Here is a 14048-nt window from a genome sequence, read left to right as displayed (position 1 = left end):
ATGTATATATATATTCTTGCAATGCAATGGAAAAGAGAAGGAGAGAAAATGCAAAAGGTGGAAAAAAAAGAAATAAATATATATAGAGAAAAGATGAGGAGAGAACCGCGTCAAGAGGTGGTTCGTCCATCCGTTCGGATTTTATGGGGTCGTCAAAACGTTCTGCGCGATTCTTCGGTATGCGCCGGCTACACGCGCATTCTTTACTGGCTCGCACCATGAGGTATACACACAAGTGTATGCACAAAACGGCAATATATATACATATATATAAAGCATTTTTATATGGTGTATATATATATGCGCATGAAAAAAAAAAATAAATGCCCATCTATAGAAAGCGAAAAGTTGGAGGAGTTTTGGTCTTTTGCGACGAGAAATATAAAGAGAGAGAGAGAGAGAGAAATATTATATACAAAGAGTTAAACTGTGACGATACAGTAGCAAAGAACGATCTCGCGAACGACTATGGAAAAAGTTGTGTAAAAAGGTGCCGGGACCTGAGCGAACGGACCCATCAAACTAACGCTTTGGAATGCCTCGGTTATACGATGAGCAACAGAGGGGATGGCAGGGGGACTCATCTCTTCTTCTCTCACTGGGTCGTTTTCAACAAGATGAGAATGGGAAATAAACAAAGGCTGCTGTACAGAAATAAACCAGCGTCACTTTCACCCGAGTTCGAATTGAATGAAGTCCCAGCAGCAAAAAAAAAAGAAAAAAAAGAACGTAAAAACAGAAAATTTTTGACAAACTTATTTTTAATTAAATTTATTTTAATCCAAAACCCGGGGTATTCCAATTAAAAAATTCCTAGAATTTTTCTGTAGGCTTACAGCAATATTATGCAAAATTTGGTTGCTGCAAGTTGATTGAAATCTTTCTCTAATAGGCTTGCTGCAATATTGCTGTAAGATTGCCGCAAACTTATGGCACGCTTGCAGGAAGATTGCAGTAAGTTTACTGCAAATTTGATTTTCAGACTTTGCACTGGATAATTAATTTTAAAAAAGTATCAAAAAGTATGATGACTTTTGCATGCATGTGACTTTTTGCAAAAGTATTTTGCAATTTGTGGAAAAAGCGCAACAAAGCAAAATTTTGATACAAAAAATAAACTTTAAAAAAAACTTCTATGAAGTTTAGTAAATTTATATTAAAATTTAATTAATAATTAATATTCTTGATATTTGATATAATTATACTAAATTTCACAAAAGTTTTTTCAAACTTGATTTTTTATATCAAAAATTTCACATTCTTTCACCAAATTATAAAATACTTTGACATTTTAATACATATTCTCTTTTCGTGCAGAAAATATATGTCCAATTTCATTAAAATACCATAATTGCAATTTAGTAAATATTTATAGTAAATATTCCAGTGGAATGTTACTTTTAAAATTTACAACTTTTTTTAGTTAAAAAAAAATTGATAATTTATTTAAATGGTGCGAAAATTTATCATCATTAATACTAATTAATAATATTGAAATATTTTTACGAAATTCTAATGGAATATTCCCACAAAACTCCAAAGGAATATTCCATTCGCATTTTAGAAATATTAAAGTGTTAAATCTTTAGAATGTTCCAGTGAAAAAAATGTTTGTTAATAATGCATTTTAAATTCCATAGAAATAATTATTTTATTTGATTATTTGAAATTCGGTAAGAATATTGAAATGGAATATTACTTTTAAAATTTACAATTTTTTTTTGTTTCAATATAAATATTGATAATTTATTTAAATGGAGCGAAAATTATAATAAATACATTTTTAATAATACTATTACAAATAAGAATGTATTTTTACAAAATTCTAATGGAATATTACCGAAAAATTCCAATGGAATATTTCTCGCAATATTCAGAAGAAATATTCCATTTACGTGGAAAGAGATTATTTTATTAAATTTTGTAAAAGTATTTTACAATTTGGGGAAAATATGCGACACAGCAAAATTTTGACATAAAAAATGCTAAACTTTAAAAAAACTTATATTTGGAATTTAGTAAATTTATATTAAAATTTAATTAATAATTAATATTCTTGATATTTGATATAATTATACTAAATTTCACCATAAGTTATTTTAAAGTTTAGTATTTTTTATATCAAAATTTCGCATATTTTTTCCCCAAATTGTAAAATACTTTGACAAAATTTAATACTTATTCTCTTTTCGTGATGCAGAAAATTCTACGAGAATCCATATAGTTATGTAAATACAATATTAAATAATTTATTTTAATTTTAATATTTCTTAAAAATGAATTCTTGTAAAAATTCTATTATTTATGAAAATGGTAAATAAAAATAATATTAAAATAAAATTTGTAAAAATACGTCTAAATTTAATATATTGTTTCGAAGAAAATGTAAGTATTCGTACGAGGAATTTAATTAAAATGGTATTGAAAATAGTTGAATTCTTCTAAAGTGTTTATCACAATTTCTAAAAATAAGTTGAATTCTATCAACAAGTTTTGTTAAACTTTTTAAAAATTAATTCAATTCCATCATTTTAGTCGCAAATTGTATCTAAAAAAAAAAAATTAATTCTTCCTAAGATTTTTCTTACTTTTTGAAAATAACTGAATTCTTGCAACGAATTTCATTAAAATTTTTGTAAAAACTCACTTCTTTTCGGAAATTTTATTGAAACAGTATAGATATTGAAAATAATTGAATTGCGACAATATTTTGAAATTAATTAAATTTCTACAAAGAATTTATATTTAAAATTTCACTTTGACCTTGATTTTCACTTTGACATTTAGTCTTTAAGGGGACGTTAAAATCTATATTTTTAACTATATGAAGAAAATATTTTAAATATTTAATAAAATTATTTTTATAGTAATTTTTTCAGAGGAATTCAATGGTCAGAAAATATTTTGACCCTTTTTGAATTTTTATTTTTTCTAAAAATTCATAATTTTTTTAAACCAATTCGTAATTTTGTACAAAATATGTTTTTGTATCCATAAAAAAATTACTGAAGGAAAAAATTAATATTTAGAAAAGTTTTAGCATTTGAAAAGAAATAGTTTTCAGGTTAAGAATTTAAAAAAAAAAAGATTATTATTAAATTTTATCATACGAAAACCCTTTTTTTCAACTGATTTCAGTTTAAAAAAAAAATTATTAATTATTCGATAAAACATTTTTTTTTTTGAATAAGTTTCTTCTGAAATTAGTTAGAAAAAAATCAAATGAGTTTTCGTGTAATAAAATTTAATAATAATCATATTTTTTTAAATTCTTAACCTGAAAACTTTTTTAAAAATGCTAAAACTTTTGTAAATATTAATTTTTTCGTTCATTAATTTTTTTATGGATACAAAAACATATTTTCTAGAAAATTGCGAATGGATTTCAAAATCTATAAATTAGAAAAAATAGAAATTCAAAAAGGGTGAAAATACTTTCTGACCATTGAATTCCTTTCAAGAAATTACTATAAAAATAATTTTATTAAATATTTAAAATATTCACTTCGACCGTCACTTTGACAGCAATTTTGACATTGATTTTAATTTTCACTTTCAATTTTTTAAAGCACAAAGTGAAAATGAAAGTCAATATCAAAGTGAAAATCGAATATTATTCCTATCGGTGAATCTTCAATGGAATTTCAGTCTCAGAGAACGTCAAAGTAGACAGAAAACGGAAAAGAAGATAAAAAGAAGAAACGTTTATTCGCATAATTGGGAAGTTAATTTCTAAGAACGAATCCCGAAACAATGGATATCCCTATATTCCTTGGCGAAAGTGGAACTTTAGTTCATGACCTATCCCTCTGGCGATTGTATGTACGCAAATTACGAACGAGTATTGCGTGTGTATACAAAAAAAGAAGAAAAAGAAGAAAAAGAAGAAGAAAAATAAAGAGGCTTTTCTGCTCGCGCATCGAGCGTAGGCAGTCAAGTTTTATATTTATGCAAAAGCAAAAGTAGCAATCTCCTTTAACTTGATAGTGCAGTGTGTTTCATAAAAGACAAAATTGATGATGCACACGCAACTTATTTTCGGAAAAGAATTTTGTGAATGGTATCTTTCTCTCCCTCTCTCTCTCTCTCTCTCTCTTTTTTTTCACTTCATGGGCGATCAGAGTCAGGTAGTTGTTTCCCGTCCATTCGGGGAGAGTAAAAACGATGAGAGAGAAGTGGAGAGGGATTCAATGGAATGAAGGGGGATGAAGTTATGGGAAACGGGATGTTCACCGTTTTTGGTCAAGGGAAACCGGACCGACCAGACAGTCGGGCGCCCAGGGTCCATCTAACCCCTCATTCCTTCAAGTATACATACACAACATACATGCATTTCTTTACAGCTAAACACCCATAGGGATATAATCTCATTGTTGTCCGTTTATAATAAAAATTTCGTCGGCAGTTACTCTTAAATGAATTCAACACGTTCTCATCACGACCGTTATGAAATAAATTAAAAAACGGTCATCTTATTATTACATTCTCAGTTTTACATTCTCATTTTTTGTTCTATTAGACTAGAAAAGAATACAAGGGTTGTGAAACATCCCCCTCTCTCTCTCTCTCTTTTTTTTTTCTTCATCTGCCATTGTAAATTAATTTTCAGTGACAAAAATAGAAGAAAATTTCCAATAGCAGGTGACAATTTGTCTTGGGAATAATGGCAGGAGAAAATTTACAGCCAAGTGTTACGAATTGTTAGTCGCTTCGTTAGGCACGTTTTTCTCTAATGATTTTTCTCAAATGCGATCAATTTATCTTTTTGGTGAATGAGATTTTTCGCTCTTCAAACATGAAAAATTTTTCACTTTTCATTTTCTCTGTCTAGTGGAAAATTTTACAGGTAGTTATATTATATACTTGACACCTGAAAAAGGGTTAGCTGCAGGTGCTATATACCAAAAACTTTTATTCAAAAGTAAAATATTGTTCTTTCATTCAAAAGATGAAAATTTCTATTCTCTCACCATCGTCAAAAGTTTATTGTCTATATAGGGAAAACGAGAGAATATTTTTAACGCTTCCGTTCCATACCCTTGAAAAACTTTGTTCAAAATCTACCTGTCTAACTGGTGTTTAGTTCATTTTTATGTTTACAAATTAAAAACTAATCTTATAAATTTGGTTTTACTTTTAATTTCTAAAAAAAAGAAAGCAGAGAAAAAAACCTTGGGAGAATCGTAAAAATTGATTTATCCTGAGATTCGTTTTTTTTTTGCTGCTAAGAACTATAATTGTACAGTACACACAGTGTATGAGAAAATGCAAAAATTGTCCGAAGAAGAAGGTGGAAGTGGCTAATTATGAGTGGTGCCGTCGGTTGGATGCGCGAATGTTGTTTAAAGTCTAGACACAATGTTGGACCCTCGAATTAGACAGGTACGAGAATGAGTGGGTCTCTCTCTCTCACTAGCGAGGTCCCTGGTAATTAACAAAATTAGTCGTAATTAGAGTGTTCGAGAGACTATGCCGAGGCAGATGTGTCCCGTGAATTAAAGTGAGAGAGGAAACATTTTTTTAAAAAGACACCGCGAGTTAAATAAGGACGGAGACCGCACCTTTAATAGGTAAAAAAAATATATTATAATAGATACACACATCTAATCAGTAGAAAAAATCTACACACTAAAAAAAATACAAAAAAAAATAACTTCATTGCGTGTATATACACGAAGAAAAATATAAAGTAACTTTTACTACTTTTATAGTAAAAAATTTCCGGTAGAGAATTTCTGTTAATTTTTACTACTTTTGTAGTAAATTTTGCTACGTACGAAGTAAATTTTACTAATTTTTACAAACAATTCAAAAAATTATAATAAAAATTTTTGTAGAAATATGTAAAATTTCAAAAACTTCTCGAAACTCAATTATTTTCAAAATCAATTGTTTTAATGAAAAAGTTCCCGCAAAAGAATTTAATTATTTTCATAAATAATAAAATTTTCATGCAGGAATTCAATTCTTTAAAACACAAATTTTTATAAAATTAAAAAAAATCATTTTTTCCTTTTATCAAAAAAATAAAAAATTGTTGGAAAATTAAAATTAGAAAGTCGAAAATATTTTGCACATTTTCTGCTTCTCAATTACAAAGTCATAAACAAAGTAGAAGTTTTAAGTAAAAAAAAAAAATGTTATAAATCAAATTTTGTTTAAGAAATTTTTTGTTTATTTTGGAAAAAATATTTACAAAATTTCTATTTGTTAAAAACGATTGTAAAATTATTTGAAAAGATCAATAACTTCTTTTCTAAATAAATATTTAATCGATATTATTTTTCCATAGAAGTGAAGATTATTATCAAAAATTTCAAATTCAAACCTTTTTTGAAATTTATCAACTTATAAGAATATTTCTTCATTTTTCATAATAATATTAAAGATGGCCCAGTGATAAAATCATTATTTTATATAATAAGAATATTTTTACTGTAATATTTTCATAATTATTTTCATCATTTTAGTTCAATATTATTATTTTCTAGAATTTCTAAATAAAATTCTTCTTTAAATCAATTATTTTTAATAATTTTTGAAAAAGTTCTTCTTGAGAATTTTTAAATTCATTTGTCTACAATTTAATTTTACGTGAAATTTCAATTATTCAGAAATTATTCAATTGAATACGTTTTAAAAAATAAACACTTAAAATAATTTTAGCAAAAAATTCAATTAAACTTTTTCAAAATAATTAATTCTACAGAATTGTTGCGGTTATAAGTAATGCAAAAATTAAGATTTTCAAAGAATTTAATCTGAAACCTTTTCAAAATTCAATTATTTTTTAAAATTCACACTATAGATTTTAATATTCAAATATTATTGGAATATTCGAAATATTTGAATAATAAATATTCAAATCTAAAATTTTAACTGAAATTCATTTTTAAATCAATTTTTATTAGAAAATTCTACGAGAATTCAATTATTTAAATGCAAAAATAAATAATTTATTGAAAAATTAAATATCTCTTAAAATTGAATTCTCATAAAGAATTTGTCAAAACATTTTTAAATAATTGATTTCTTTTGACGATTTTTAATAAAATTGTTGAGAACAATTACATTTTTCGAGGAATAATTCGATTAAAAACTGTATTAAAAATAATAAAAATTCTGCTTCTAAAAAACTTCCTAAAAAGAATTTTATTATTTATGAAAATAATTCAATCCCTGTACAAAATTTTATTATTTATTGAAAATAATTAAATTATTGCAAAGAAATTTATAAAAAATTTGTTAATAATAGAATTCATATGAAATTAAGGAAAATTTTTGATAATAATCGAAGTTTTGCCAAAAATTTTGTTAAAAATTAAAAAAAAAATTTAATAGTTGTTAAGAATTTTATTAAAAATTTTTAAAATAATTGAATTCACGTAAATGGAATATTTCTTCTGAATACTGCGAGGAATATTCCATTGGAATTTTTTGGGTAATATTCATCAATTAGAATTTTGTAAAAATACATTCTTATTTGTAATTGTATTATTAAAAATGTATTTATTATAATTTTCGCTCCATTTCAATAAATTATCAATATTCATATTGCAACTAAAAAAATTGTAAATTTTAAAAGTAATATTCTATTTCAATATTCTTACCAAATTCCAAATAAAATAATAATTTCTATGGAATTTGAATGCATTATTAACAAACATTTTTTTCACAGGAACATTCCAAAGATTTAACACTTTAATATTTCTAAAATGTGAATGGAATATTCCTTTGGAATTTTGTGGGAATATTTCATTAGAATTTCGTAAAAATATTCATTATTATTATTAGTATTATTTATGATCAATTTTCTTACCATTTAAATAAATTATCAATTTATTTTGAACTAAAAATGTTGTAAATTTTAAAAGTAACATTCCACTGGAATATTTACTAAATATTTACTTAATTGCAATTATAGTATTTAATTAAAATTGGACATTTATAATGTTTCCAAGAAACATTCAAAAAATTAAACTTTTTATATTCTTAAAATGTGAAGAGAATATTTTTTCGAAATATTCGCAATGTTCCAAAGGAATATTCCGTATTTGGGAATAATAATAACAATAATATTGAAAAATTAATTAAAACTATGAAAAAATTTTTGCGAATAATTTCTTGAAAATCCAACAATAATAATATTAATAATAATAGTAAAAATAATAATAAAAATATTAAACATTTAATAAAATAATAATTTAATAAAAATAATAATAATAATAATAATAATAATAATAATAATAATAAATTCCTTTTTTTAAATTCCAATGAATATTTCCAATGATTAAAAGAAATATTCTAGGAATGTAATTGGAATATTCAATGTTATTGCGAATAGCCTTTAACAAGGACCCACTTCGGTTTACCTACTTTCCAACGAGGCCCATTTTAATTTAGAGTCCCATTTTAAATGGAACTTTACTTCCTCACACAATATATACTACAGAAAATTATATTTTCAAGTACAATAAGTTTTCACTGAAAATTAAGATTAAATTTTAAAAGCCGCATTGATCATTCAAGTAAATTTTTTTTAAATCGCATTAGGTGCAAAAGGCATTGAAGAATAATATTCTTGAAAAATCCTCAAAAACAGAATTATCCCAATATGATTATCCCGATTATCTTTAACGCGCAGAAAAGCGAATACTTCTCGTCTGTACCATTCTTGAACATTTTTTTTTTTAAATTTTTCTTTAAATTAAAGAACCCTTTAAATTTTAAGAAATAAAAACAACCTTTTTCCTGTTTTTGAAAAAAAAGTTCAAAGTATTTTTCTTTTAAAAGTTTTGAAAACTGAAGAAGAATTAAAAAAAATTCTTTGTGGTTCTTTTCAATGATAAAAAAAAACCGAAACAAATTTGTTTCTTGAAAATTTCCAAGTGTGGAAAAAAAATATCTAACATTGTAAATTTTTGAATTGGATTTTCTTGAATGAATTTTTCCCTGGGAGTTTAATTCACACATGCGATAGTATGAGATAAAAATGAAAAAACCGGAAATATTGACACTAATTCTATGTATAAATTTATTTATATTTTGAAGGGAAAATTTTTCGAAACGATAAATTTTGAAAATAACATTTTTCTGGTACACTGTGGCGTAACAAGTGTCACAGGTGGTCGTAAAATTTGAGAATTATAGCCAAAAGTTTGGAGTTGTGAAGCGCCCCTCAAATATTCAGGTCCTTTGGATCCCTTGGGGGGATATCTCTCATTGGAACAAAGCACCTGCACACCTCGCCGGTTTTACTGGTGTCCGGTCCCCGTCAGTGGAAAGTGAAAACTGGGCAGGACAATGCACCACCCGCCAACGAGTGACCATTGTCCACAAGTTACACGACAGAGAGAAAAAAAAAGAGAGAGAGAGAGAGAAAGAGAGAAACACTATTGGTCCACGAATACACCGGCAATTTTTATAAAAGGCATATTATTATTCGCAGCCGTGTAATCCCAATTCTCCCTGGGGAGCAGGTACTTTTGGGTAAAATGAACGTTTTCGAAAGAAATCTTCCAGTTATTTACTGCCTTTGTTTACAGTACTAAACCCATCGAAACAATTAACGCGCGTTCAAGATTAGTCCTTAGTTTGGGGGCAAAGATTTTATGAATCTCTCTCTCTGTCTTTCTTTATTCAAAAGAAAAATTAAGAAATCCTGAAGCTGGTTTTTGTTTGCAGTACGTGACTGATGCTACGTTCAACGATTTAAAATTATTATTAGCGTCCCCTTCGGTCCAGGTAAATCTATAATACCGAAATAGAAACAAATGACACCCTCTTAAAGTATATATAGTATATAAAACTACCTATTTTATTCAATGCATACAAAGAGAAGGTGTGTGTGCCCTCAAAGTCTTCTATATAACCTTGAAAGAACAAAAAAGTTGTATTTTGTTTTTATTTTTCAAAAATTATACCAACATTTTTTTTTTTCTTTTTGACCCTCTCTACAATAATAATCCTAACTATTATTATTGTTCCTATTCATCAACTTCTTCTTCTCTTTTTTCTTCTTCTTCTTCTTCTTCTACTCTTTCTTCCTCTCCTTTTTCTTTTTTTTATTAATATTTTATTATTATTTTAATATTATTACTGTTTGTGCCGCCGTCCGAAGAAGGGTACTTAATAAGCAAGCAATTTTAGGTTATGTTTGTCATTTTTGGAATGAGAATGCACAAAAAGGATAAACTCTGGATATAAAAAACTGAGGTTTAAGTCTTCATTACATCTGCAATAATTAATTAAAACTGATTTTAGTTTCAAATAATTAAAAAGATACTTCAAATTTAGACAAAATTAACACCAAAATAACCTTAAAATAATTTGCTTTTTAGGTAACTTTCTTCGAAGCCGGTCACTCTTAATATTTGCTTCTTTTAAAACAGTTTTTTAATTATTATTCTCATAAATAATGGCATTCTTTGCAAAAATTCAATTTTTTTTATAAATTGTAAAATTATTTCCCAGAATTCAATTATTTTCATATAAATAGTAAAATTCTTTGCAAAAATTCAATTATTTTTATAAATTGTAAAATTATTTGCCAGAAGTCAATTATTTTCATTTAAATAATAAAATTCTTTGCAAGAATTCAATTATTTTTTTAAATAGTAAAATTATTTACAAAAATTCAATTATTTTTATAAATTGTAAAATTATTTGCCAGAATTCAATTATTTTCATTTAAATAATAAAATTCTTTGCAAGAATTCAATTATTTTTTTAAATAGTAAAATTATTTACAAAAATTCAATTATTTTTATAAATTGTAAAGTTATTTGCCAGAATTCAATTATTTTCATTTAAATACTAAAATTCTTTGCAAGAATTCAATTATTTTGTTAAATAGTAAAATTATTTACAAAAATTCAATTATTTTCATATAAATAGTAAAATTATTTGCAAAAATTCAATTATTTTCATATAAATAGTAAAATTATTTACAAGAATTCAATTATTTTTATAAATAGTAAAATTATTTTCAAGAATTCAATTATTTTTATAAATAGTAAAATTATTTTCAAGAATTCAATTATTTTTATAAATTGTAAAATTCTTTGCAAGAATTCAATTATTTTCATATAAATAGTAAAATTCTTTGCAAGAATTGAATTATTTTCAATAAAATTTTAATAAAATTTCACGAAAGAATTCAATTATTTTCAAAAAATTTTAATAAATTGTTCAAAACAATAAATTATTTTTACAAATAATAAAATGTTTCTCAGGAATTTAATTATTTACAATAAAATTTTTATAAAATACAATAATCAATATTTTAATAAAAATAAATTATTAACTGACCCGATTATTTTTTCAAATAGTAGAATCGTTGCAAAAATTCAATTATTTTTATAAATGGCAATAAATTTATCAAAAACAAATTATTTTAAAAGAAATTTCACGAAAGAATGCAATTATTTTCTAAACTTTTATTAAATTTTTCGAAATAATTCAATTATTTTTTTAAATAGTAAATTTTTTGAAAATTATTTTAAAAATTTGAAAGAAATTCTTTGCAAAATTCAATTACTTTGCAAATTTTTAATTAAAATTATTAAAGAATTTCCATTATTTTGAATAAAATTCAAAGAAATTCTTGAAAATAATTTAATTAGAATTATCAAAAATTCAATGAGTTTCGAGACATTAATTTAAAAATTAAAAACATTTAAAGAAAAAATTTATTAAAAAAGTTGAAAAACATAAAAGCAATCAACCACTAACTTCAAACTACAGATCACTGGAGTACAACGATTATTAATATAGCTATTAATATTAATTATAATAAATAAATAAATTATCAAAATAAATAAAAAACTGAAATTAAAAATTGAAAAAAGGAGTAAAATAAAAAAATAAATTCGAACAAAATAGAATTAATAAGAAAATAAAATGAAGAATTAACAAAATAACAAAATAAATAAGAAATAAGAATAAAAAAATAAATAAAAAATAATATAAAATATACAAAAAATAAAGTAAAAGAATAAATTAATATTATTATTATTATTTTTACTTTTACTATTTTTACTATTGCCAACAAAATTTTACTGTATTTCACAATAATTAGTGTAGCCTGTGCCATAAAACAATAAATTACTAAGTAGAGGAAAAATCATTTCTCTCAAACACAAAAGAAAATATTCGCATATTTTTATCACCGTACAATAAAAAATTTTTGGGGAAAATTTTTTTTTAAAGTTATTAAGACAAAAATAGTGGGATAATAAAAAAGGAAAAAAAGACAAGTTTTTTTTCTTCCTCTGAGCGGGTACAATATATAGGCTATTTTAATTTTTCAAGAGATAGTTAATAAATTTTACAACAGTTATTAAACAACAGGCTGGTGCTTGAAAATGGGCCCTTCCCCCAATAGAAAAAGAGAGAGAGAGAGAGTGAGAGAGACCCTTCGGTTTTAAATTGCCATAATAACTATCCAGAATGTCTTATTATTAACGAGTAAATGCTGACATGACCTCTGGCAATAAATATATTCAATCGTAAAATTTCTCACTTTCAAAACATTAAGAAGGATGTGATTTAAATTTTTGAAACATGAAGTGACGATTATTTTATTGCAACAACACATTTTGCCTCTATTTTTCCTCCCAAAGACATAGAGGGACTAAATTATATATTGTTCCTCGTTAAACTATTTTTGTGTCCATAAACTAAATATGTGAATATTTATTGTATTTGTAGGATTTTAAAGTAGAATTTTCGACCTTAGAAATAAACAGGTAAATTTAATTTTTATTTGGGTACTTCTGCAATGCGGCAATACTACTGAATTTAAACTCTAATTGGTTGAATTTTTATTTTTTAATAATCGAATTCAAATAATTTATTAAATTATTATTAAAATACCATGTTGTTTTTCAAAAAAGAAAAAAAAATTAGATTTTCGTAAATTAAACACCCTGATACTGAATATAAAAATAATATGTATATACTCACTCAGCGGTTTGTATCACTTAGATTCGGAAATTTTACAAGAGTAACTCACCTGTAACAGAAGAAAAAATTGTTCATTAGAAATACACTTCTTTTTTTAAATAAAAATTTATTTATCAATTACTTTTAAATTATTTTGTTCATTTATTTATTATTTCTAATTTATTTTGTTTCTTTATTTACTTGAATAAACTACTATAAACGTATTTATTATTTTTTTCAATAAATAAATAAATAAATAAATAAATAATAATAAATAATAAATAATAAATGAACAATAAATTTATTTATCCTTTTTTTCAATAAATAATAAATTCATAAACAATTAATTTTCTCACTTTTTAAATTTTTTTAAACAAATTATATAAATAGTTATAAATAGTTTAGTGAATAGTAAAATAGTTGTGAGTAATGGTTCGAAAAACTCGTGTTCGTTTATAAAAGAAATCGCTCTTGGGCCAAGTGAGAGTAACCCTGACCTAGCCCAAGTTGAATCCACATAATAAAACGAAAGGATGTTTGACGTCACCGGTTCTACGTCGTGATTTGTTCACTATTCGCTGCGATACATTGAAAATAATCAAAAAAAGAGACGATAAATATTTATTGTTAATATTTACCAATATTTATGATAGTAATTAGCATTGCTAGTGCTTACCATTGACATCGTTTACCACTGATAGTAATTACTGTTGGTAGTAAAGTAGCAATAATAGTAATTACCATTGTTAGAAATTACTATTTATAATAATTACCATTGACAGTAATTAGCAATGATAGCAATTACCATTGATAGTAATTACTATTTACAGTAATTACCATTGATAGTAATTATTACTTACAGTAATTACCATTGATAGTAATTACTATTTACAGTAATTACCATTTATAGTAATTAACATTTATAGTAATTACTATTTACACTAATTACCATTGATAGTAATTACTATTTACAGTAATAACAATTGACAGTAATTACCTTTCATAGTAATTACTGTTTATAGTAATTACCATTGATAGAAGTTACTATTTATATAATTACTGTTGATGGTAATTACTGTTTACAGTTCAATTATTTTCATAAA

The sequence above is a fragment of the Leptopilina heterotoma genome, unplaced genomic scaffold (assembly GCF_015476425.1).
Source record: "Leptopilina heterotoma isolate Lh14 unplaced genomic scaffold, ASM1547642v1 Lhet_294, whole genome shotgun sequence".
In the NCBI taxonomy this organism is placed as follows: domain Eukaryota; kingdom Metazoa; phylum Arthropoda; class Insecta; order Hymenoptera; family Figitidae; genus Leptopilina; species Leptopilina heterotoma.
This window is presented reverse-complemented; position numbering follows the sequence as displayed.